Source organism: Nyctereutes procyonoides, unplaced genomic scaffold, assembly GCF_905146905.1.
Source record: "Nyctereutes procyonoides isolate TBG_1078 unplaced genomic scaffold, NYPRO_anot_genome, whole genome shotgun sequence".
Lineage (NCBI taxonomy): Eukaryota > Metazoa > Chordata > Mammalia > Carnivora > Canidae > Nyctereutes > Nyctereutes procyonoides.
Genome location: NW_026575046.1, coordinates 18,077,438 through 18,100,169, shown reverse-complemented (window position 1 = coordinate 18,100,169; position 22,732 = coordinate 18,077,438). Strand labels below are relative to the sequence as shown.

General features: G+C 43.6%; 1 long non-coding RNA gene across 1 annotated transcript in view; it reads left to right on the top strand.

The window, feature by feature from the left end:
* Positions 1-21,373, top strand: part of LOC129509976 (uncharacterized) — a 30,439-nt gene extending 9,066 nt beyond the window's left edge. Inside the window, exons 4-6 of the long non-coding RNA XR_008664453.1 lie at positions 8,953-9,286; positions 9,370-9,424; positions 20,861-21,373. This is a non-coding gene — a long non-coding RNA (uncharacterized LOC129509976). The remainder of the gene's footprint in view (positions 1-8,952; positions 9,287-9,369; positions 9,425-20,860) is intronic.
* The last annotated feature ends 1,359 nt before the right edge of the window (positions 21,374-22,732 follow it).

The window sequence follows — 22,732 nt, the reverse complement described above, 5'->3', positions numbered from 1 at the left end:
CTCTCTTATCAAGCAACGAGTGGTGGACTATAAGGTCCAAGGGTGGTGTTAACTTTATTTTTGAAACTAGCATTATAAAGGAAGTCTGTTGTATTTCTAAATAAAGACATTTATGAGATCATTTAAAGATACTTCATCCCATATGTTTTCACTCAGTGTTAGTGATACGGCGAGCTTTATTCACAGCTAGTGGTGCTGATTTCTTTTTTTTCTTTCCCAGAATGGTTACAGATGGTCGTAAATCCATACACTGAGTATCTAGCACAAAACTCATCTGCCTCAATCGAATATAGTAAATACTTTTTTTTTTCTTTTAGTAAATACTTTTTAAGCTGCAGAAGTGTGAGTCAGAGAGCTGTCACTTTCCTAGAATTCTGATGGAAAAAAAAAAACAAACCAACATCATGGTTAATTAATGTTCCCCAGAAAGGGTCACAGCTTACAGGAAATGAATCGGAAGGTGACAGGAAGAGAAGTTAGGAGCACAGTGTGCTCTGGCTGAGGGCTGTTGGAGGGGGCCACATTCCTGCAGCCAGAAACTGGCCACAGCCTCCTGAAGAAAGGGTACATCAGGCTGGTGCCTTTAAACCCGGATTTGACCAGCCTGGAGATGTGGGCGTGGAGAGGGAGGGAAGGACAGGGAAGGGTCTGGGCCGGGCGCAGGGCAAATGTCTGAGGGGACCTGGGTGAGATCCACCCCCCCCCCGCCCCCCGCCCAAGGCAGTCCTCCTGCCTTGCAGCTGAGCTGGTCTGGACCATGCTGTCAAGTTGCTTCTGTGGGTGGGGGCTTCTATCGAACTTCTGCGTGTCAAATATGATTGAGTGGGCATGCCTGGCAACTTGGCACTCATGACTCAGTTGAAGATGTGGCCAATAGCAGGTCATCACATAACCCTCAGAAGGGAAAGTGAGTCATATTCATCCTCTGCAAAAGGCAAAGCAGCATGCCCCCCACAATCAGGTGCCAGGCGAGAGTGTAGGTGTTTGCCTTCCTATGGTCACTGACCTGCAGGCCGGAAGAGGTGTGGCAGGAGCTGGAGACCAGACCTGCCTGAAGGTGCTCAGCCTGCCTTCTCCTGTTCCAGTTCATTCTTTACATCGGGTGATAGCCCCCGCAAGGTCCAGTGCAGGGTGATTTCTTCTGATGCACGGTTTGATGGACAGAAAACATTTACAAAGGTCTAAAAATCAAATCAAATCTCATTACATGCTTAAAGGAGCTTATTTGTCAGAAACGAATCAGAATTCTTCCGGGAAATCTGGAAAGGGTGGGTGTCACACTTCTAGCAATTCCTGAAAATCTCCATGTATTATTAATTTTCCTGGGGGGAGGGGCTGTGAGGGCCTTTGTTTGTTGTGATGCCAGAAGCATAGTTGTGTTTGTCTCAAGGAGGTATGCTAAATATCTTTTTGTTTTTTTTAAGTCATTTTGTTGTGCCTGATTGCACTTTTGATGAGGGTCGGAGAGGAGATGACCATTATATAAACCAATAAAATGCCAGGTGTGGCAAATCCCTAGAGACTGGGGCTCTGTGGGCTGCTACTGGGAAGCATTAGCAGGATCCTCTCCCTGCCCTGTGCCTGGCAAGGAAACTGAGGACCGAGTTGGGGATGCAATGAGAAGACAAGTCAGGGTTCAGCAAGAGTCTAAGGACCATCTGCCAGCCCATCAGAAAACACTGGAAAGTCCCATTGGCATGCGATATTGCTTTTGTGAAAATGATGAGGTTTATTGAATGGAAATAAGAAGCCGGGAAACCTGAGTACCGTTTATAGCATATCATGGGAGTTAAGACTTGAGTTAAGAACCCAGCTTCCCAACTAACGAACTGTCCGACTATGAACAAATCATGTTCTTTCTCTGTCTCGGTTCCCAGGAGGACTGGGCTTTTTAATCAGCACAAGCTGCCCTGCTCTAAACTCTCTTCTGAGTCTTCCAAATTTCTTTTCTTGTACCTTGGATATACCCTAACAAAGAAAAGGAGGACAAGTAATTGCTTTTTTTCTAAATCTCCCACTGTCATTTATAGAGTATATACTTTTTTTTTTTTTTTTTTTGGCCAGGAAAGCTATGGTAACATATGACCGACACCCCTTCTGTTATAATCTCCCTTTCTAATGATAGGCTCTTGGTCCTGACTTTTTTTGAGGGCACGTGAGAAGCGAAGCCATCCTTGGCTCTTGTAAGTACATATTAAAGAGTGGACATCATCACTGCAGTTGCGTTGCCAAAATCTAACAGAAAAGACAAAAATGACTATAATACATACTTAATGTACAGCTAACAGAACAAAAAGGAGTTGTAAAAGGGTGCATAAGTATAAGGACGGTAAAGAATGGATGGAATTGGGCAGGGAAACCTGAAAGGCGCCAGGCCAGCCCTGAGCTGGGAGGATATGCTAGGCCTTGCCTGCTGAATCTTTCTGATGGCTTCTTCTTTTCTGTTCTCACTTGGACATGGAAGGCAGGACAGAATGACCTTTCCTGCCTCACTTATTGTTTGTATATACATGTCGCATGGCAGCTCCAGCTGTTGCCATCTCTGTCCTGGATGAAAGGAGACACTCTCCATTTTGTATTTTTGGATCCCAACCCCTGTCACTTTTCCTGAAGTTAATATGCAATACCTGGACTGATTCTTTACCCAGGGTTTTTGTGAAGTCTTACAGCTTTTCAGGGCATCAGAGGGGATGCTGACATCAGGGATCTTGCTCTGGTGAACTACCCTAAGTGCAAATGTCTACTACCTTGGCCTGTGTACATGTATGCGTGTGATTATTGGGGGATGAAGGGAGATCTGTGGAGGTTCCATTGGGGAGCTTCCTGGGTCCCAAGAGGTTGTCTCTGAGAGTTATCTTATGTGTCAACATGGAGGGTGTTTTTGGTTGAGATTAGCATTTAAATTTGCAAACTTGGAGGAAGCAGATTACTCTGCATAAGGTGAGTGGCCCTCAAATAATCAGTTGAAGGCCTAAACAGAACCAAAAAACCAGCCTCCCTGAACCAAGACTGCCTTTGGACTTCATCTGCACAATTGGCTGTCCTGGGCCTTCAGCCTACCAGGCCACATTGTAGATTTGAGATTTACCAGCCTCTGAAATTGTGTGAACCAATTCCTTAGAGTGAATCTCTACATTTATACCTGCACCCATGTACACACATCCTGGGAGTTCTGTTTCTCCGGGGAACTCTGACTAATGGTGTGCCTCATGTACTTCTTTATTTCCTAACTCTCTCTATTCTCTTTACTTTCTGTGTCTTTTCTCTTTAAATCCTCTTCCCTTGTTCTCTTGGGTGGGGTTCCCTGGGAACCAGAGCCTGGGGCACAGAGTGTTTATTACGTAGTCCTCTGGGGTCAACAGCTGTGAAAAGGAGGAAGTGGGAGCAGGATTGAGATGAGGAGAAGTAGAACCTACAAGTTCCCGAATGGCAACCTTGGCCAACCCCATAGGGGCCCTGGAGCCAAGATGGCCTGTCAGAGTTGTCCTCCACTTGGCTGACAGGCCAACTTCCATGCCCCCATCTCAGCCACTGAACGTGGACAAGTCCTTGAGTCAGGCAACTCCCTGCAGCTGACTCGAGTGGGAGGCTGTCCACGGATGGTACTCCCAAGAGCTAGGGTAGCATGTCCTCCCTTGCAGGGACAGGCAGGGGTGCATCTTCATGTCACTACACCTGGGTAGCAGGATGCTTTTTGTCTACCAATAGGCATTTGCCCCTTTGACATGGATGATTTTTATTCAGACACTTAGTTGACCAGAATAAATACTACAGTTCCCAGCCTCTCTTGCAGCCAGATGTGATTATATGATACCAGTGGGATCAGTGGGATTAGTTAACAGAAGTCTGTGTGTAGCTTCCATAGTGTCACCTTAGATACAGTAGAGGATGCTTTTCTTTCCTCCTTTTTCCTTTTAACTGACCGAAAGACTGATGCAATGTGGGGGACTCTGGCAATCACTTTGACCATGAAGTTATCTTGAGAATGGAAGTTGGACTTGGCACAGCAGCATAGAGGAGTCTGCTTCTCTGCCCCCATGCATTATTTACCAACCTTGCTCTGGCTATCTTCAGACTTCTTGAACATGAGAGAGAGACAATCTTCATTTTTGTTTAAGTCATTCTTATTTGGGAATTTTGTAGTTTTTATAGCTCAGACTAATTCTGATTCATACTCTCATATACCTTTTTTCCAAGGTAAAACTTACCACTCCCTAGGGAAATGATCAAGTCCTACACCATTTGGTATTTTCTTGTTTTTTACATCCTTTGTAATGGGCTTTCTCCTCAGCCTAACTTCTGCTGATTCATTAGGAAAAAGAGTGAGTTCTGATCTCTGAGATGACTGGCTTAAAGGGGGCAGTGTATCTGTATCTATATCATCTATCTCTATCTCTATCTCTATCTCTGTATCTGTATCTGTATCTATATCATCTACATGGGTGAGTTTGGGCCAGTGGGAAAGAGTGGAAGGGTTTCCACCCTGGCTTATGATTTATTTTCTCTTTGAATGTCCAAAATTAAACTCACCTCATCATAACAGGGTTAATTTCCTTCCAACTATAGCCATTTGATTAACGTGACAAACTCATATTCCTCTCATCTGCATACATTTGACTATTTCATGTAAACTTGTGCTGAGCCCCTTTTATGTTGGGGGGGTGGAATTTGACCCCTTTTACCCTGGGTTACATTGCCAAATTGTATGACCTTAACTGACATTGAAGGGCTTCTGCCTAAATGCCTTTCCTGTCCTTAGAGCAAGGGTTGGGGTGTGGAAGAAATTTCACTTCCCTTGCCCTCCAAATTTGGGGCAATCTGGGCAAAGACCAGGAGGCAGGAAGAGGAGGTGTAGAAAGAAGAGGGAATACTCAGAAGGAGCAGCAGGATTTGGGGGAGGGAATAGTGCTGGCAGCCCATTGTAGAAGACGAAGTCTAAGGAGGCTTATCTTCATGATCTTTGCCTCTTGGTATCCATGTCTTTATCCCTTCCTTTGAACGTGGACAGACCCTTTGGTTTGCTTCTAATCAACAGGACATGGCAAAGGTAATTAGACTAAGATTATGTGTAGGTGATCATAGTACAGATGATTGTAATTCTTTTTTTTAATATTTAATTTATTTACTCATGAGAGACAGAGAGAGAGAGAGAGAGAGAGAGAGAGAGAAGCAGGCTCCATGCAGGGAGCCTGACGTGGGACTCGATCCCGGGTCTCCAGGACCACACCCTGGGCTGAAGGCAGCACTAAACCGCTGAGCCACCCGGGCTGCCCTGATTGTAATCCTTAACTTGGAAGGAGACCTCCTCCTTTGCTGTCTTTGAAGAAGAAAACTGCTTCTGTTGTGAGCTGTCTGTGGAGGATATGTTATGACAAGGAGCTGAAGTTTGGGTTCCTAATCAAAGTGCTCAGTCCTTCAACTGCAAGTCACTGAATGCTGCAGCCACCTGAATGAGCTCAAAAGTGGATCCTTCCCCAGTTAAGCTTCGTATAAGACTGCAGCCCCAATCCACACCTCAATGAGAGTCTCAAGAGATAATGGACGGGGCACCCAACTACGTTGTTCCTGGGCTCTTGACAAAGAGAAACCATGAGATAATTAATGTGTGGTGTTTTAAGCTAGTAATTTTGCTGTAATAGTGTTACACAGAAATAGATAATTAATACATCATAGTAAGGAATTTAGCTTTAGAAAGGAAAAGAAAATGTAAGCTCTTTTGATGAAGGCTTTTCAGAGCGAGGTAATTATACTCTGGAAGACTGGGGATGAGAACACAGCAGATGAGGACAAAGGTTTGCCTTACACTGTGCTGAATATTTTTAGTAGAAGTAGGCTGGGGAGGCTATAAAGAAGTTCAGCAGTCCAGATGTAAAAGTAGCTAGAAATGGGAAGGGAACTAACAGTGGGAATTAGCAAGAAAAAGGCTGTATAAATATTTGTGACAGAGAGAGGGGACAGTTGGTCTCTTTGGGGGCATGGAGATGGGAGCAAAGGCAAAAGCAGAACAATATTTTATAAAAATGAGACATTGGGGCTTGGGTCATGGTGCTGAGGAGGGTGGAGGTGGTGGGGACGGATTGGGAAGTGCTCTGCCTGCAGACTGTGGGTGGCAGGGGAGAGAAGGATTTCTGAGAAAGGACGCTTCAGGGGGCAGAGAGGTGAGAGCAAGTCATGGTCTGCGTCCATGGGCTCAGGGCTGGCAGGCCTATGCCTGAGTCCCGGATCCAAGAACATTGTCACTGTGCTACTTGGCCAAGTAACTTCATCTCTCCAAGCCCTGTTTCCACATCTATAAAGCAGGACTCATTATAGAACCGGCCTCACTGGATCGTTGTGCTGTGTCAGCGAGGTAAGGCACCAGAAGGGTCCAGCCTGGCACACAAAAGTCCTAATCAATGGTAGCTTTAAAAAAATAGTGACCTTTTCACCCCCTTTATTCATTTGTTCGGTTTCTTAAATTCCACTTAGGAGTATGTTAATTATAGCTGAATTTAAAAATAAATAAGAATTTAAAAAAATAACTGAATGAGGAGTCTTGAGATTCTTTTCCAAAGTACTTGTGATTAGAAGCAAATCGTGTCCCCTTTTTGATCTGAGATGGCCCATGGCAGGGGGGCGGGCTAGGGTCATGATTGCTCCAATCAGTGATTTTCTTCCTTGGCTAAATACTGAAATTACCTGGGAAATTTAAAACATGTTGCTGCTAAGGGTCCCACGCTCCCCTAGAGATTCTGATTTAATTGGTCTGGGGTATGGTCTGGGCATCAGGACTTTGAAAAATCTCCCAGATGATGCTAATGTGTAGCCCTGCTTGAGAAGCACTGCTTTATTCCTTCAGTCATTCCTTAATGGCTGGCCTTGACTGTTTTAGATGTTTTGGCTTTGTTTACCCAGCCAGATGGCAAGATTTTGCAAAAAACTTACCTATGTGATCTTTTAGTACCTCGACGTGTAGGAGGTGCAGAGGACAGAGATCAAAGGCTTGGATTCTCAATCTGTTTTTTTTTTTCCTAACTGACTGTGGGACCCTAGGTCATAGTAAGATTGAGGATGTACTGTGTGCAAACACTATTCCCAGCGCATTTGCATGCAATCGTTCATTTATCCTATTGGCATGATGAGATGGATTCTATTATTAGCCTCAAAGCTAATAATAACAAAGAGAAGTTAGTCCAAGGCCACACTGCTGTACATCTGTGTGTGAATCTGGGAGGCCTGAGTGCCCACCACAGACCACTCCACTCTCCCTGGCTGATGATACCAGGCTGCTCTTTATTTTACTCACCCCTAAGTGGAGGAGCTGGGCTACCCTTGAGTCCCTCCAGCTCCGATGTTTTGCTGCCTACACCAGCATCTAGCAGAGAGATCTCATAGCTCCTCAGCTATGGACTGATTGCTAGATCAAGAAATTGATATCAGACCAGAATGGGTACAACAGAACAAGGAGAGCAGACCCATGGAAGTCATGACCTCAGAGAGTGTCTCTGCTCAGAAAAGTGAGTGGGATAAAAGGAAAATGTTAGGCTGATCTCTGTGCATTCCTTTATGCTTTGGGCCCTCTGTTTTGCCAAGCAAATGAGCATAGGGAGATGTGTTAAAGTCATCAGGGGCTAGTTTATTTAGCCCAAGATGTTGAAAGGTGAATTTCCTCGCATTAAAAAATGATCAGGAATTTGGGGGAATAGAGTCTAACAGCAAAAGAAGAGATGACAAAGTCTTTTGAGTAGGCGTGGCCAAAAAATAAAAAATACTTCCATGTGACTGGAATTTTCCATGGCTGCTGGATCTTGGGATGGAGAAGTTTGATGTTCAATTTTAAATTGATGCCTGTGGTGTTCCATGCAATAATGCCTGTTATTAGCACGAAACTCTCCATAAAACCTGTTACACACACAGTCCTTTGTGAATGGTGCTTTGAGAGAATGAAGGAATGGGAAGGGTGTTGACCATGGAGAAAAATGGGAAAGATGGATGATGGTGGTAGGAGATAATACAGAGAGTAGACAGAAGGGCAAGAAGAGGTGTCAATGGAAATGCAGATCCCTAGGAATCCTTAGATACATTGGGCGAACACTTAAATTTAATGGGGCATGTTTTTTTTAAGTATTTTAATTATTTATTCATGAGAGACAGAGAGAGAGAGGCAGAGACACAGGCTGAGGGAGAAGCAGGCTCCCCACTGAGAGCCCGATAGAGACTCGATCCCAGGACCCTGGGATCACACCCTGAGCCAAAGGCAGACATTCAACCCCCCTGAGCCACCCAGGTGGCCTTAACTGAGCATATTAAAGGACAAGAAGACCCCAGAGTCTGAGCGACTGGATGCCCAAGAGGCTGACCTGTGGGGTATTCAAGGTTAAATGAGGCTGAATAGAAGAAGGTACATGCAAAGTATGATTTTCCAAGTGAAATGAAGTAATGCAATGGAGACTCCTCAACCTACAGAGATTTTGAGAAGAAGAAGAAAAGTGAGGTAGAGTAACTCCTCCAGCCAGCCACGGGTTGGGAGATGCGCTCTCCTCCGAGGATCCTTGGGTCCTCCGTACATCCTGAAAGGAGCCCCCCAATGCTGAGGAAAGCTGGAATTCCAAAGGCTTTTCAGATACTGTGGTCTGGTCCCACTGCAGAGAGAAAGGCTGACGTAGCTGGTCCCGGAGGTGACCTGGGCACCACGCTTTTAAAAGCTCCTCAGGGGATTTATGTGCAGCCAAGGTTGGAAACCACTGTGCTGTCTGGGGAGCCACGTGGGAAGCACACACGTGGGGACAAGAGGCGGCTGGCAGTTCCACGGAGAGCTTAGGGCTGGTGTGTTACTACATTTCTTAGTTTTAAACTTATTTCGTGGTGATCATGCCGTATTAAGTAGTCTTAGGAAGTTAGTATTAGAAACTTTAGGTGTGAATAAATACCCAGAATAATAAATGTGGCTTTCCTTGCATTAAATCCTGGCAGGAACTTTCCCAGACAGAAAATCTTCAGACATTGGATCTCAGTTGCTGGAAGGTGCCCTTGGATCCCTTGGCATTTAGATGAAAGAGGCTGAACACAATGTGATTGGCTCCGAGACCTGGGGAGGCTCCAGCTCTCCTCAAATATCCCCCCTGCTATTAGAAATGATCCAGTTAAACCTCTGATGTTATAGAATTAAGAAAATAAATCAAGGCTAAGAAGTGAAGTGCCTGGCCCAAGAAACTCAGCTGAAGGGGATTTTGGAGTCCTTGAACAACCATCGCCCTGTTTTTTTCCCTTAAACCTCCCTGCCCTTCAAATGCAAGGGTTTATATAGGTGAGTGCCCCTAGGAGAAGTAATCTGATGTAAGTTCATACTCAAGTGTACATGACTAATATAAAAGTGTTTTCTTTCTGCAGGTTGTAATAACTGAGTGAATACATCAAAATGAGGAATCTGAACATGGAGAGCGAGGTAAGTGTCAAAAACTGCTGGGAAAGGTCAAAGAAAGGGATCTGGGCAGAAGGAGGACAGCAGGCAGAGCCGATTTCACAACTTTGGCTAGTGCTGTGCTTCTAGAAGTGAACAGAGGTGGACCTTCCCAGGACATTGGAAAAGAGAGGAGAATGACTTTATGTTGAACATGTTTATGAGAAGACACATTTTACATTATCAAGTGCCAAAAAGCGCCCACTCACGAGGAGCTTAGAGGAAGCCCCTGAAGGCTGTCCCAAGTGACTCAATCCCATTACTAAGAATCACTTGCATTAGGGCTATTTCTGCTTCATCCAAGAGGTTTTTAGTTACCTTCAGAGTCAACAGGAAATTAATCAGCAAGCAGAATATTGAAAGAAGATCTGCATCTCAGAGTCATTAAAATAAAAGCAGATTTGGTGAAATGGCCAAGGCGCTTTTGTTTGGTTGGTTGGGTTTTTTGTTTTTGTTTTTTTCTTTGTTTTTGTTTTGTTTTGTTGTAATCTCTTACCCTCTTTCTTAATAAGTTGAAGATTCCAAAACTTAAAGCCTGAGGACCAGCGGCTCCTTGGAGGAGGGGTACACTGTCCTAGGACCTGGACCCCTCCCCCCATAAGCACGCTGGCCCCAGGCCATCCAAATAGCTCTCCCTTTGCTCTCTCAAAAAGCCCCTGGAAACCTGACCACACTGCGACACGGTCTATTTAAAACTTCCTGAACACATCTCAGGCCACATCGCTGTCCTGTATTGTTCGACGTGCCTCTCCCCTCTAAGCTCTTGGGGAAAGAACTTTTTGTCCCCTTGTTTTGGAATGATTTTATTTATTATTGTAAGCCTGGGTGGAGAATGTACTTCCTTGCTTATCACACAGTTTTGTAGAAATATTAAATAATAATAATACCTGGACGCGGTAGAGAGCATGAAACTCTGCCTATCATGTAACCTTTGCTCTGCTATCCTGAATATCTGGGGAAGCAGCTTCTCTCCGTCTTCCTTATTATGGAAAGTAGAAAGCCAGGGCCCCTAAATTCGAGAACTGATCGGTAGAAGGATGGCAAGGAAAGTTTTCTCGTTCTCTTCCACTGGCTTCTGACCTACGGATCTTAAAAAGATGCCCTGCTCCACCTGCCCCAAAGTGGTTGTGAAGAGGATGGGGGTGAAGCCAAATGCATTTACGTGGAATCTTAGTTAAGCCCCTTGGGGTTGCAAACAGCAGAAACCAACTCTGGTGGCATAAGCAAGCAGGGAGTTTATTGGAGAACCATTGGGGTCTCTCACAGAACCCACAGGCAATTCTCAGGGGCCTGCCAGGAAACTGAGGCCTTGTTCTTTTGCTGTCTCTCTGCCTCTTATCTTTGTTTCCTGGCCCTGTACTGAATGTGAGTTTCGTGAAACAGGGATTTTTATCTGGTTTGTTTCCTGCAGGCTCACTGACGCCTAGAACAGTGCCTGGCACATAGTATTTGCTCGCTCAGCATTTATTTGTGTGTGTCTCAGCAGAGCAGCTCTCTGTGTCCACACGATCCCCAAGTTTCCATCTTTGGCATTCAGGCTTGTGTCAAGTGTCCACCTCTGGTCTGTTTAGTCCAGCTGGAGGATGGTGTTCTCTGCAAATATGATTGAGGCTGTAATGCCGTTTGCATGAAAAGAGTCTTGGAGTTAAGCAGGCATCATCACACATGTTTACCGCACTTCATCAGTGCAGATAGTTCCTGGGAAGCGGGCACATGGTAATTCTCAAATGGAGCTATCTTTTGCTGAATAGCCACGCACAGGGGACTCCAGAGCATGAAACTTCCTTGTTGTCAGCCAGTTTCTCTTTGGACATCTCCAAGGACAAAAAAAGGGGCACCATTTCTTATGAGTTGTTCACTCCATTTTAAAACAAATCTAATTATTAGGAGACCCCCTCAGACACATATCTGACTTCAACCTCCACTGGTCCTCGCTTGGCTTTTTTAGGATTCTTGACAGAGGGTTTCTCTTCCATATGACGAGTCTGAAAAAATTCTTTGAAGAAAGTTATCTTGTTACTTTGGAGTCTTTTCCTTGAGGTGACCAGTAAATGCTGTGGGTGCTCTCGTCATATTGTGTGTAGGATTGCCTTTCCTCAACGTGATGGAAACAGCAGCTCAGTTGTGGATGGAAGCTTCCACAGGCTTCCCAGGCATTGTGATGCATGATCTTGGGCCCCAGCTAAAAGACAGATTTCATAGGATATTTTCAGGGACTCCTCACAGAGACAAGCATTTTCATCAGTGGTGACCTCGGCTTTGAAGAGCACCTGTTGCCTGTGAGGAGTGGGTGGCTAAAGGAGCTGAAAGGTATCAACTGGTTGCGCTGGACCATTGAAGACCTACTTGGTGACCTGTACCTATCCCCAAGCTCATGGTAGATATATTAACTTTGCATCATTAATGCCCTTTGTATCTTCTCTTTTCAAGACTAAATACACTCTCTTGTTTTGGGTTTGTTCGTTAGCTCGTTGGCACACTTAACCATACCATGGCACAAACACTTTGAGAGTCCTGACCGCATGTAAGGAATTGAAGTAGTTGTTGAAGTAACAGACCGCGGACAAGATTTCTACCTTCAAAGAATTCCTAGTGAAGCAAGAAGGGAAAGCTGAATTCACAGATGCTGTAACCTAGGGTAGGGGCTGTGACGGAGGCGCAATGAGGACCAGCAACACGCAGGAGAGGCAGGAAGTGGGGAGAGGCTGGAGGAAGGGGGGCCCTGGGAATGCTGAAAAGGTGATGCCTGAGATGAGGCTCCAGGGAGGAGAGGAATCAGCCAGATGAAGGATGGGGGAGGGAGCAGGTGGGCAGGCCAGGCAGAGGTTTTGCATCTGTGAGGCTGAGGAACAAACAGGACGGTTTGTTCAGAACATCGCTGAGGCAAAGAGTGTGAGTGCCGGCGTAGCAAGACAGATAGAGCAGGAGGTGCGTGCGGCCTGTAACAATTGGCTCTTGCTATGTAGCAAACCAACCCCAAACACAGTGACTTAAGATAATAAGCCTTTATTATTGCTCACGAGTCAACAGATAGGCTGGAAAGTTCTGCCGATCGGGGCCAGGCCTGTCCGATCTCGACTGGGCTTGTTCACTTGTCAGGGGCCAGGTGGCAGATTTGGGGCTGGCTGGGGCTGGCTGGCCCTGCTCACATGCCGGCAGTGTGCTAGCTGTCAGCTGGGTGTCAACGTGAGTGTTTCTTCTCACACTGCAGGCGAGCCTGGGCTTGGTGGTATCAAGGTGGCAGAGGGAAAGTGAAAACACACGCTCAGCTACTCAAGACTTGGGTTGAGATCTGTTATACCACCACTCCCCCGTTTGATTAGCCACAGCAAGTGGCTAGACCCCTCTGTTCGAGGAACAGGGACTCGAGGAACAGGGACATCTCTTTTTTTTTTTTTTTTTTTTTTTTTTTTTGACAGGGACATCTCTTGATGGAAGATGCCACAAGGTCTTGGTCCTATGGATATATAGGAACGGGGGACTAATTCTAGCAATTTTTGCAATCAGTTCAGCACAAAGAACTTAGATGATGGAAATTTCCCTTCCCAAAGGTGGGGAAGCATCAAAAGGATATTTTCTTATTAAATGTATGTGATTTGGGCAGCCCAGGTGGCTCAGCGGTTTAGGGCCACCTTCAGCCCAGGGCGTGATCCTGGGGACCCAGGATCGAGTCCCACGTCAGGCTCCCTGCATGGAGCCTGCTTCTCCCTCTGCCTGTGTCTCTGCCAATCTCTCTCTCTCTCTCTCTCTCTCTCTCTGTGCCTCTCATGAATAAATAAATAAAATCTTTAATAAATAAATGTATGTGGTTTTAGTAACTAAATTTTATTAGAAAGTTATATTAAAATATTTAAATTAAAACGATTTTGATTTACACATGTAACATTAAAGCACATTCTCGGGCAGCCCAGGTGGCTCAGCTCAGTGGCTGCCTTCAGCCCAGGATGTGATCCTGGAGACCCGGGATCAAGTTCCACGTCGTGCTCCCTGCATGGAGTCTGCTTCTCCCTCTGCCTGTGTCTCTGTCTTTCTCTTTCTGTGTGTCTCTCATGAATAAATAAATAAAACCTTAAAAAAAAAGCACATTCTCCTTTATTTATTTTTTTAAAAAATGTATTTATTAGAGAGAGAGAGAGAGAGAGAACGAGCTGGGTGAGGGGCAGAGGCAGAGGGAGAAGCAGGCTCCCCGCTGAGCAGGGAGCCTGATGAGGGACTCGATCCCAGGACCCTGAGATTGTGACCTGAGCCAAAGGCAGATGCTTAACCAACTGGGCCACCCAGGTGCCCCAAAGCATGTTCTCTTTTAAAAAAGAAAAAGGATATCAGATAAGGCTAAGTTCTCCTGCCAAGCACGGCCTTGCTGAGGAGGAGGATGTGGATGAAGTTTCCTGGATACCACCTATCAAGTCCCCTCCTCAGAAGCCTTTACTTCTGGTGGCCCCACTAACTAGGAAGCCATAGGCACGTCTGTCCCCAGATCACATTCTCTACTTCCCCGTAGGGATATCACCAACAATTTTGTCAACTGCCTCACAACACCCAGACCCACTGTGTCTACAGCGTTCCTTGTAGCTTCTAGGTCTAGTAAACCTGTCAGAAAAGAGGAGGCAGGTCCAGTTTGGCCTTTAAGAATCTCCTTTCCCATAGCTTCTTTACTAACCCATTCTAGAAGGTGCTCGCTACTAGTCTGTTGGCATCCACGTTGATGTACTTTCTGAGACTCGGGATCCAGTTCTCCTGTCGCCAAAGTACCTTAAATGCAAGGAGCAGCATTTCCCTCATTTCTTCCTGGGCCCTCCTGGTTCCCAAAGATAAATCACTGAGGTGCACCTGCTGACCTTGCTCAGCCCTGCCAGGCACAGGGCAGGCTCCTCTCTTGGCCGGATCTCTAGTTCTCTCAGGCCAGTGAGTGCCAGTCTCCCAATTTGGCACGGAGAAAAGGAAAGGAAGGACAGGAAGAGATGGGGAGAAGGGAAGAAAGAGGAGATGGGTAGAGGGAGGGGGTCGGGGGAGGGGGGAGGAAGAGGAGGAGAACTGGGTGTGTGTGCTCTTTTGCTTCTGCTGCTGATTTATATTGTACCACTCACTGTATTTGACTAACTTCTATATTTTGTTTTTTTGCATCTTATTTAGCATTTAATTAAAAGTAAAACTTGTTGGGGCACCTGGGTGGCTCAGCGGTTGAGCGTCTGCCTTAGGCTCAGGTCATGATCCCAGGGCCCTGGGATCCAGTCTCACATCCGGTTCCCTGCAGGGAACCTGCTTCTCCCTCTGCCTGTGTCTCTGCCTCTCTCTCTTTGCGTCTCTCATGAATGAATAAACAGAATCTTTAAAACAAATATAAGAAAATAAAAGTAAAACTTGTCTTTGAATGGTTTCTGGAAGTAATCATAAACAGTTAGCAGTGGTTACATTTGGCGAGGGGAGCTCAGCAGGCTTGTTAACAGGGGCAGGGAGTTTCCCGTTTTTCTTTTGCATTTTTCTCTACTGATTGAATTCTCTAAGCGTGCTGAAGAGACTTCTCTAGAAAATAGAAGTGTGGAAACTGATTCTGATTTTTTTTCCTAATTCTTCCCTTTTTATTAAAAAGTATTTAAAAGATGAAAATAATATTTTTTTCTTGTTGTGGTCTCTACAATCTGTATCGTGGATTCTCCAATATACTTGTAGAACATATTTACACAGCTATCAGTGACACTGTGCCAGGCGTCATGAAAATGTGTTCTACATCCATTAGCATCTTTATCCTAAACAACCCAGTTGGGAAGGACTTCTTACATCCAGTTTAAGGATATGGAGATGAAGGCACAGAGCAGTTGCACAACTTCTCTGAGGCCACACAGCTACTAAGGGTCAGTGCCAGGATTTATCCTCTATTCTATCTGACCCCACGGTCATGGTTTTACCTGTTATGGGATGGTAACTCCTTCCATCTTTTAACAGAGAGTCTTTTAAAATTGAGGGTCATCGGAAAGCACCTTGGGAAACCATGAAACATCTTGTGCCCCCCACTCTCCACGTCCTGTGCCATCCACACCAGATGGAATTGTAGTCAGAACGTCTTCTTGGGAGTACACAACCTCTTATCTTTTCTCTGAACTCCCAAGATCCACCCGCCTGATGGTGACAGCCCATGTCTGACTGAGCTGAGCTCCTCCTCTTTGCCTTCCCAAAGTCTAAGCTGCTACTTTCTGCAGAGTTGTCCTTACCTAATTTGTCCCAGCTTTTCAAAATTTGCAGCAGAATCACATGTCTCCTTATCACTTTTCAACCTTCCGGGAGGTAAGGTGGTCATGAGCCACATGAAGAATTCGTTGCATATGATGTTCTTAGCTGACCTTAGCCCTGGCTAGCCACATGATAAAGTGCTCTGAGTCCTGCATCCTGCTAGTTGCTTTGGGTTTTGTTTGTTTGTTCATTGTTAACCACAACTGAACTTGAAGTCTGGGAATAGGTTCCAAGTTTCTGGAAATAGTAAGTGGTTCCCTATCCCCTGTTGCCATAGATCAATTTTGAGGAGAAAGGCAACTTCAGAACCTCTTGGATTTCTTCCTCTCACTGCACCCCCCCCCAACCATGTTCAATGAGTGACTGTTTTCTCTTTAAAATATCTCTTACATCCTACTTCCATAACTATTTTTACCCGCAATAAATAAAAAGAGTTCAGGCTTTTGAAATTTCTTAATCTGCATTGCAGCAATCACCCCTACACAGGTCTCGCCCCCATGCCACTTTCTCACTGGCATCCATCCCACCCTGAACGGTCAACCTAAATCAGCCACACTAATTCCAGTCCCCTTTCCAGTGGCTGGTTTAGGAATGGGCATGTGGCCAAATTCTTTTTGAAGAAATGTGAGGAGATACCACTATGCTTTGGGCAAAGGTTTCTTTGCTCCTAAAATATCGAAGAGTCCATTTCTTTGCCTCTTTGGGATGGTTGTGCAGCTTCTGGGTGTGATCGCAGAATCTCCGGCAACCATGCCTTTCATGGGGCACGTGGAGTTTGCCCTTGCTGTGCACGCTTCCCGTGCACAATCTCAGCTGTCCATTTTTGAATTCAAAGCATCTCAACAGCTATCCCAGTCTCTCTGCCCATAAGCTTCCGACTTTCCATCTTACTCATGCTAGATCAACAGCCCTGAGATACAACCCACTTTTATGACTCATTCCTTTCTCGGAGTTACATTCAGTGAAGGGAATTGAGAGTTAGAGGCCAGAGGCCAAGATTATAAGAATTTGTACATTTCCGTAACTTTGTTACTTCCCCATGTTTGTTATTTTCTTATACTATCCATGCTTGGTCATTTTTATTCATTCAACAAATGTTTATTGAGCATCTGTGGTCAGGTGCTATGCTATACCCTGGAAGTAAAACGTAAATAAATAAAAATGAGTAAGGACTGGTTTCTGCCATCAGAGAATTTACAGTTTAGTGGAGGATGGCAGGCACTAATGCTGCCCACTCGGTAGATCCCCTGTGTTCTTCCTTCTTACCAGAACCCCGGTTTTGTTCAGACAGTAATGCGTTTGGCCAGAGAGGCTGATTTGTGGTTTGTCTAGGAATTGGCCTGTGAATGAGACTTCAAGGGAAATCTACCGAGGATTTAGGGAAGAATTCTCCTCTTGATGAAAGGCCTGAGCCAACCACCTACTTCCCTGCTTCTTGGTACCCTGTTCCCCAAGACCATGATACATAAAGCAGTAGTTACCATCTTGAAATTGAAGGAAAGGCCAGTGAATCAGAGATCCTCACGAAATCCCATAAAATCATGAAGCTGCTAATCCAACTTTGGAACTGTGGGCATCTAGATGTAATTCTCTATAAGGTAATGAAGTGCCTTTCTTATTTAATCCATTATCAGTTGGATTTTCTTACTAAACCAAGGGAGAAAACCAGGCAAAGTAGTATTTGAACTATAGCATAATACATGCGATTATTGAGTTATGCATAAGAAGGCAATATAGTTAGAAGGATACAGAGATAAATAACCTCGTCCCTGATTCTAAGAACCTAAGTCCAGGAGGAAGCGGACCCATCAGTGCATATTTGCAGTGCATGTGATAAATGCATGATAGAAATCTTTGCAGAGAAATATGAACCAAAGAGGAAAGTCTGATTTCAGTGTCTGTAATGTTTGCTCACAATGGCAGTAAGCTTATGCATTTTTGGCAGGAGCACTACAGATGTCACGCTGTGTCTTTCTAAGTGCATCACATCACTAGGTATATGATATCAATTTGTCCCATTACTGGGAATATTCAATTGGATTACAAGGTTCAGAAGGTGTTTGCCTGGCTTGCTTCTTTAAACCTACCATTTCCTTTTGTCATTAATAAGGATTTTGTGAGAAGATATTTTGAGACAAGGTAGATATACCACTTCTTATCAAATCAATCTTTCACCCACTAGTTTTAACTTCTATTGATGGTTCTTGCTGAATAGATTATTACAAGGATATTTGTGAAATGATTTTTAAAGATCTTTCATTTCTTTTATATATATATATATATATATATATATATATATTAAAGATTTTATTTATTTATTCATGAGAGACACAGAGAGAGAGAGGCAGAGACACAGGCAGAGGGAGAAGCAGGCTCCATGCAGGGAGCCCGATGCGGAACTCGATCCCGGGATTCCAGGATCACACTCTGGGCTGAAGGCAGGCATTAAACTGCTGCATCACCCAGAGATCCCCCATTTCTTTTATATTTATTTTGTGGCAGTATATTATAGGGAATAGCTTTTTCTACTCCCTCACTTATTCATTCATTCATTTATTCATATCAGTATGAACTTACGGATCCCTATTTTATTCAATAGATAATCTGTAAGTATCATTTATTTTAATTCTTCCATTATCCTGGATTTGGCCATAGGGACCCCTTCTATGCCCTTATTCTTGGACAATTTCCTTAGTTTGTTGTACAAGAAGATATTCCAGATTCATCTTGAACTTTTCCTATGCTAGCTGTGAAATCAGCCATGTCTCCAAATAACTCTGTTTTCTTTTAGTGGAGAATAGTTTGAAATTCAGAAATTAAATCTGGCCATAGGAGTATCCATTGCTACTGGAATGTCATTGCTTCTAGATCTTCTCAGTGGACATAATAAATAGATATATGTATACATGCATCCATACATACTTCTATATCTGCATAGATGTACACATAACATTTATACCTATATACCTATAAAGATATAGAAGTAAAATATATATCTGTAATGTTATAAAATAAACCATTAGGCCATATTAACAACTCCAATTCTAATCCAACACAACCTTCTCTGAAAATAAGAAATCTTGCCTCATTAACCTCAATATATTTACTTGTTGAATCCTGTAAGACTGTAAGACTACTGAAAGCAGTTTTATATTTACTGACCCATACAGCTGCAACAAACTGTAGCAGATTCAGCTATCCGGGAGTTCATATTTATTTATAGTTCTTGTTATATTTAGTCTGACAGTATATGATACAGTGTTCAAAAATTAACTGGGTTAGTTGTTTCCCCTTCTTTGGTAAGATTATGTCATTGATTTGAAATACAGTTTAGTTTATTTTTGTTTGCATTCCATTTTAGGTTTTGTTTTCCCCATTTATAAAAATGTTATTATTGCATAATTGTTTTGAGTATATAAACATAATTCCAAAAGTCAAAACTATACAAAAATGCTCAGAGAAGTGTCACTCCCGCACCTCTTCTACCTTCTTCACATTTATCTCTTATATCTCTTTGGTTTTTTTAAAGATTTTTTTTAAAGATTTTATTTATTTATTCATGAGAGACAGAGAGAGACAGAGAGGCAGAGACACAGGCAGAGGGAGAAGCAGGCTCCATTCAGGGAGCCTGACGTGGGACTCCATTCCGGGTCTCCAGGATCATGACCTGGGCTGAAGGTGGCACTGAACCGCTGAACCACCCAAGCTGCCCTCTCTTTTGTGATTTTTAAATGAATTTTTTATGGGTTAGGAATTTTTTTTTTAAGATTTTACTTATTTATTCATGAGAGACACACACAAAGAGAGGCAGAGGGAGGAGCAGGCTTCATGCAGAGAGCCTGATGTGGGACTTGATCCTAGGACCCAGGGATCACACCCTGAGCCAAGGGCAGATGCTCAACCGCTCAGCCACCCAGGCATCCCTGTGTGTTAGGGATATTTGCTCTTTTTCTATAATATATGTTGCAAATAGCTTCCAGTTTGTCTTTGTCCACTTTGTTTATAGTGGTTTTTTTTTTGACATGCAGCATTTTGTGTGTGTGAATTTTTAAATCTTTTTTTTTAAGATTTTATTTATTTATTCATGAAAGACACACACACAGAGAGGCAGAGACATAGGCAGAGCGAGAAGCAGACCCCATGCAGGGAGCCCGATGTGGCACTCGATCCGGGACTCCAAGATCACGCCCTGGTCTGAAGGCAGACACTCAACCTCTGAGCCATCCAGAGGTCCCAAATGTTTTCTTTTATTGCCTCTGGCTTTTATGTCATAGTCAAAAGTCTTTCCTTACACCAAAGTTATAGAGAATTTACCCACATATTCTTCTCCCGTCTGTGTGGTTACCTTTTTTTCTTCATTTTTTTTGTCTTTGGCTCATTGATGATTATTCTTATTTACAACATGAGATATGAGTCTAGTGTTACCCTTTTCCAAATGGCTATCCAGTTTGTCTCAGCAGCTTCATTAAAGCAGTCATCTTTGTTTTAATGATTTAAAATACTACCTTTTTCATGCACTAATTTTCCATAGGTTCTTGGATCTACTTTTTTTTTTAATTCTATTCTTGTTTGCCTGTCCACACAGCAGTATCCTACTGTTTTAATTATAGAGGCTTTATAACATCTTTTAATCTGCTTAGTCCTCTTAACTTTTCTTATTTTGTTTTTCTAATTTTACTATCAACTTATGTAGCTCCATTGTGGAAAAATTTTTTGTTATTTGTATTGGAATGCATCAAATTTATAAATTAACTTGGGGAAACTGACCCCCCCCCCTTTTTTTTGGTGCTGAATTGTTCTATCCAAGAACAAGGGATGGAAAGTAATTTTTGGTTTGAGTCTTAAAAGTTGGACAGGTAATAGATGGGTGAAAAGGAAGGAATATCACCCAGACAAGAAACAGCATGATACCTGCATGACAAGGGTCAGGAGTGGAAGTCAGGGGATAGTACTTATAAGCAGGGGGAGAGGTGTAGAGACCGGGGACTCACTCACAGACCACTACCCTTCAAACTCATTCATCAGTGGCTAGAATTGGGTCAATGTTGTTACCCTGTTCAGCTAGTCATAGAGGAAACCAGATCTCAAATGGCAAGCTGGTAGTGATGAAAACCAACAAGGAACAGCCGAAGCTCTGAGACTCTGGCCAGAGTAAGGAGCCCTGAAGCTGACAGGTTGCTCTCTGATTCACAGGCATACCAGGCTCAAGACAATTGTCCAGCCCGGTGCCAGCTACTGTCCTACACGCCTCTGTGCCCTGATGCTTAGCCACCTAGAACTCTTTCACAAGACCTTCAAAGTCCTGTTGCCTGTCTCCATGCCTTTCTGCAAGTCACCTGGAAGGCTCCGACCCCCATATTCGGTGAATTTCAACATATCCCCTCAAAAGCTGATATACCATTGTTTTCTGAGAAGCTTTCCTATTGGACACATCTCTTCTCCCTCCAGTGGCGCTGATTGCTTCTTTTCTGTAGATACTAGTAACAGCGTTGAAAATGATTGTTTTGATTGTAAACATTCATTGAGTGTTTCAGTATGCTCAGAATTCTATTAAATGCTTTATATTCATTACTTTTCTTAAGCCTCATGATAACCCTATGGAACAGATGCCATCATTAGATTCATTTTACAGATGAAAATTGTAAGTAATTTGTCTGGGTCCAGTGGCTCGTAGGTGGCACATGTGTAGTTTAAACCTGATATCAAAGCTGGCCGTATTCCCTATGCTACTGTGTCACTTTCTGCCAGTTAGTTCTTTGCAGAATGTTTTCCTACTACAGTGTATGTGCTTTGAGGGAGGGACAAATTCTTGTTTTTCTTAAATTTCCAAAGCCGCCGAAGGACCTGGCATACATAAGGTTCTCCAGCAATGGTTGTTGAATGAATGAATAAATGAATGACCCAAACACCCACATATTCCCATTGCCTTTAGAATGAAGTCTATCATTCAGAGTTTCTTACTAATCTTATATCCTGTGTTCCCCTAAATGGATCTTCCTATACATAGAACATATCTTGCATTATCAGCCTTCTGGCTACTTATTTATGTTACTCTTTTTGTGATGAATACTGCTCTATCTTTTCCAATTCAATTTTATTTAAATAAATGACGTTTCTATCTCTTTTTTTTAATCGCAATGCCCATATAACTGAATTACTGATTTGGCATGTATATATTATCGTTAGTCATATGTGTTTTGGATCTGTGCTTACATATTATGCATTGTCATGTTGTCTATCATCTTTGAATCCTGCATGGTACCTATGGCAGTTACTGTGCCAGTGAGTGGCAATCAAGAATGTTTGCTGAATGAATGAGAATGAAAGGTGGTTGTCAGTCATTTGAGCACAGGGGTCTTGGGATGTCCTCTGTCAGCCCAGCCTCTCTACTCAGGTAAATTAAGCTCAAAATCCTACTATTAAGCATTGATTCTCTTGGATTCCTCTGAATTTATCTTATTCTCATTTCTTGACTCTTATCATTCTCATTAATCACATTCAACCCAGAATGATGTCAGTGTTTTCCTCTTGATTCACAAGGCTACTCAGACTGTCTTTCAGCCCCTCTTCCGGGGTGACAGTTTTCATCTGTGGCCAGATGAAGAGATAAATGCCGTCACTGTCAGTGGCTGCCTGTGGATTTGTGATGTTAGTACAGCAATCAGCCATATGGTTACTGTTTTTGTTACTTCTGCTTCCCTCCCCATGGTTATTTATCCAAAACCATTCTCCTTCATCCTCTTTAGGACTAGACTGGCCAATAGGTGTCTTAAGCACAAACCAATTATTATCACTGTGGGCGTAACAGAGACCGTTCAGGCACAATTTAGCAGTTTCCCACGCAGCTTGGAAACTCCCTTGTGCCTGAGGGTAAACTGCATATTACCCATCTAGATTTTTGTAGGTTTTATTTAGGGGAATCCATTTAGAGGAATGCAGGATATAAGATTAGTAAGAAACTGCATATTACCCATCTAGATCTTTGTAGGTTTCATCACCCTCAAAGGCCAGGCCTGCATGATTGAAATGTTGACCATTCCAGGTCTCGGATCTGAAGTCACTTAT